Genomic DNA, 4,655 nt, shown 5'->3' on the forward strand with positions numbered 1-4,655 from the left:
GATATGCACCTTGCTGAAAATATCCATAATCTCCTTGTCTAGAGCTTGCTTCTTTGACTTGGCAAAACGACTAGGAAAAGGGGTGGTGTGGTAAAGGTATGAACTTTGTCCTTAGGTTGGCCAGTTGAGGTTGGCTTTTCCTCTTCCAAGTCGTGACTAAACTTTTCTTGTTGTTTTGGCTCTTCTGTTTGCTTCCCACTTCTTAGAGTTACAACATTAACGTTCGCTCTTGGATTCACGAAAGGCTTGTGTGATTGTTTGTGATGGAAACTTTGCCGAATTTTGTGCTTTTATTTCATTCATGTTGTAGCCAATTGTCCAATTTGAGTTTGCAAGTCCTTTATAGCCATATCTTGCTTCTGCAGAATTGTATCTTGACGCTGAGCATTTGCATCTTGCTTTTGCATCATCATTTTCATCATCTCCTCTAAACTAGAATTCTGAGTTTGCTGTTGAGGTGGAGGTTGTGGTCGGAAATGTGGTTGTTGAAAACCATTTTGTCGCCCATACGGATTAGGAGCTGCAGCTTGCTGATTTGCATAACTAAAATTTGGATGATTTCCAACCTGGATTATAAGTATTAGAGTAGGGATCATACTTTGGCCTCTGATTAGGAACATAGCATTCACCTGTTCAGACTCTTCTTCATAAGTAGGAATAATCACTGCCGCCATTCGTTGTATTACCTTCTCTATGTTGTTCATCCGTTGCTCTGACTGTGCAGACTCTCCTATCTCGCTAACTCTTCTGACATTAGAGTTGTTTCTGGTGTAGTAGATTGTTGAGCATTGGAAGCCATACTCAATAAAACTGGTTTCCTGCGAGAGATTGTCTTCTCAGTAAGTGAACCACCGGCAGCCGCATCAATCAAATTCCTCTTTTGGAAGTAATCCTTCGTAGAGAAGTATTGAATGATAAGTATTGAGGATATATTATGGTGGGGCAGCTTGCCAACAACTTCTTATACCTCTCCCAGTATTCATATAGAGACTCCCCAGACATCTGTAGAATGCCACTAATCTCCTTACGAACGGATGCCGCTTTCGAAGCAGGAAAATATTACTCCAGAAATAGCTTTTTCATCTCACTCCATGTTGTAACACTCCCTGGAGGAAGACAATACAACCATTCTTCTGCTAAGTCTGTCAATGAGAACGGGAAGGCTTGTAGCATAGCCATATCTCTGTCTACGGTTGCATGCCTCAGACTTGTCATTGTGTTCTGGAACTGTTGAAGGTGTCGATTTGGATTTTCACCTGGATGTCCCTTGAACTTTGGTATATGATGAAGTAGATTCGACTTCAGCTCCACTGGGTTAGTGATTGTAATGTACAGTGGTTGCGAATCTAAGCATGGAGATGTCAACTCTCCTAACTTCCTCTCCAAGGGTGGAGGTGGTGGAGGATTTCCCCCGTCGTTTGTATTAACCATCTTTACTGCAGAAGGTTCTTGTTGCAACTTTGGACGTGCTTTTAGTACCGTTCCCTTTCGAGTTTGAATTCCGCACCTGGGGTAATCCCAATCCTTTGATGCCAGAGATTAAGTACCTAAAAAAAAATCTAGGAAACAAAGTTAAAAACTAAAAAGAAAATCTAAAAGAAAAAAAAACAAAAACAAAACTAAAAGAAACAACTAAATCTACCGACTGCTCCCCGGCAGCGACGCCAAAATTTGATGGGTGTCGTAGGCTCAACAAATTAATAATCTTATTTCCACACAATTAGATGGTAATATAATGGAATCAAGGATCGTTCCCACGAAGAGCAGGGAGTTTAGTTGTCAAAAATGTCACAAATGGGGTTTTTGTTTTAGATTCAAAAGCTAAATAAATAATAAAGCAATGAGAAGTAATTAAGATTGCAAGCAAAATGGAGTGAGATGATCGAGGAATCCTTCTTCGTAACTAAATATTCATCAAAATAGTATATTCATCAATTCATCATTAATCATAGATTATTACTAACCGTAAGATAACAAATACGCTTAGTTATCTCCAAAATCCCTTAAGCCACTAGACAACAGGTACGCTTAGTCGCTAGAGTCTATCCGTATGAACCACCTTGAGGTATGCTTACAAGATGTAATTCAGTCGAATGCTTTATGGTCTGTGAATTTAGGTTTAATCCTAGTAGTTAGACTCAGTACGCTCGGTCTACTTTCTAGTGTTGTGTTTACACACGATTGCTTTACGGAATCCCTCCGCAAGGTCTCATGTTCTCTACTTGTGTAAGAAATTATTCAACAATTACGGATATCCTAACCCTTATTAGCATTAGATTGAGTTAACAAATATATTCAGGTGGCCACCTAAACAATCTATCAATCAATCATATTCATTTTTAATAATAAACACAAACAATAATCATATGAAGAAATCAGAACAGATTCATATACTAAATCAAATCATATATAGTACTTAGAATTCATCCTCAATCAAATAAGTAAATTAGCTAGACATAATGGAGTTTATAGAAAGCACACTGTAGTTGTAGAAGAACTCTAGCTACTGCTGCTTCTGTTGCAGGAGATCAGCCACTGTCGCCTTGTTGCAAGAAAACTTTAGCTACTACTGCTTCTGTTGCATGAGATCAGCCACTGTCTCCTTGTTAATATAACCTTTCTGCTACTAGTGAATATGTGAAGTCTTTATGTTTCTCTTCTTCTCTGGAGAATTTTATCGAGCAGTTTGTGGGCGTGAAAGTGAGGGTGAGGAGATATCTTTTGGTTGCAATTTGGACCTCTATTTATAGCAATCGAACCCTAAAAATTCGAATCTAATAACCACACAACAATTCTAAACCGTCACGAACAATAAAACGCGCTTTAATCTTCACCATTCATCTTGAAATTCAACGGTAAAAGCATCACTCGGTGGCTGTTTTGCAGCTGCAGTATCAATCCAAAACCATTCTCTGACTGAATTGTCGCTCAAGTCTTGACTTCCAAAGATTATCCAACCTCCACAAACGCGTATCGATGATTCCTTGTTTATCTTGGACGCGGAAATATCCTACAGAGTCCACAATAATCACGGCAGCAGCATCAGTTCCATCCTGTATTCTTGGTCGAATATCTTGCTAACAGCATATCAAACTCCTCAGGTCCGTGCTTATCTGTTCCTTGTCCATCTAGAGCTCTCCTATTGATCTATTTCTTCTATGTTATAACAACAACATACATTTTACTCGAACTGCACCTTGAATAGCAGCAGCCATTATCACCATGTCCGACCAACAACCACCACCACCGCGTCATCACTATCACATCTCCAATCACGTCCCTGACCTTGCATTATCATCACCATTATCAGCTGCATCTCAAGTTCTTCTCACGCTCCCATTGACTGCTGCTATCATCATTACCGACTGCTTTTGAGCTTCATCACTAAGCTCGAGTGCTTCTGTCTATCCCCTGTTTAACTCAAACAAACCTAGCTACAGCTCCGATGGCAGCAAACCCATATGCTCCATACCGTCCTTGACTTCTTCTCTTCCTCATTAAATCTTCCCAGTCACCATCTCGTTCGTACTGTCATGCCAGCTTCCTTCTCTTCCAAAAGATGAGGTTTCTGATAGTCCCATCGACGGTATATTACCCATTGCTTCCTTCTTATGTTTATGTCTGTCGAGAGACATATTTGAAGACAGTGGAAACTTGTTGAAGCCCTTCGTGATCCCCTTTGCTATCAAGATGGCTCAAGGTGAGCAACTCCCAATAGGTATCCTGTTCCTGTGTTCTTTGTATTCTAACTTAGACTCCTTGGTTATAGACTCCAGTGTATCGAATGGCTTTATGAAGATTGGGTGTTATGCCAATACGATGTTTCTTTAAGCTTTGATGTGGGAGCACTTCAATAATTCTGCGCCTATTCCATGTAATATTTTACAAGGACCGAATGCTGAAGCTCGTCACATTTTATCTGAAAAAGATAATGCCAGGATCATGCGTTGGTCTACAAATCAGCCTCGGTCTAAAGCACGCCTCATTTATGTGTTGGATGATGAATCTGAGTTCAACTTCCGCTCGTGGGTGTCAGTTCCTGCTTATGTTTCCCAACCAACAACTTTCAATACTGGAGAGAGTGTGATGCTGATGTCTGGTGCAAATCTGAGTGATGGCAAAAGATCTTTCATGTTGAGTTGCACCCCTAGTCATTTGATATCGGCTATATACGGAAGACTTTCAGTGGAGAAATATAATATTGACAGAGAAGCTCGACAAATGGGTATGGATCAGTGTGTTCCAACTTTTCGAAGGAGGAAGCCATCAGTTGAACAGCTTAGAACCATTTAGACCATACTCATGTGGAAGGAAGTAATTACTGGTTCCCTTGATCCGAGAGATTTTCATATCTAACTCCAGGTTATGTAGACTTTTGGGATCAACAACTTCAGCGGTTGCGTGATTACGTGATGGCTGGTCAGCCTCCAGTGAAGGATCCTCCTTCTACTGAGATGATTTCTGGTCGACCAAGATTGAAGTATCTCTCTGGTGATAAACGAAAATCGTCTCCAGGATCTTCTCAGGTATGTTTCTTCGTATAATCTTCATGAAATTATGAGAATTGTATTCTAATTATGTTACTGAATTTTACCACAGGACGGTCGTAATGTAAGACCTCGAATCCGTGTAGATTTCTCAGAAACTGAAGCGAT

Source organism: Papaver somniferum, chromosome 5 (genome assembly GCF_003573695.1).
Source record: "Papaver somniferum cultivar HN1 chromosome 5, ASM357369v1, whole genome shotgun sequence".
Classification (NCBI taxonomy): Eukaryota; Viridiplantae; Streptophyta; class Magnoliopsida; order Ranunculales; family Papaveraceae; genus Papaver; species Papaver somniferum.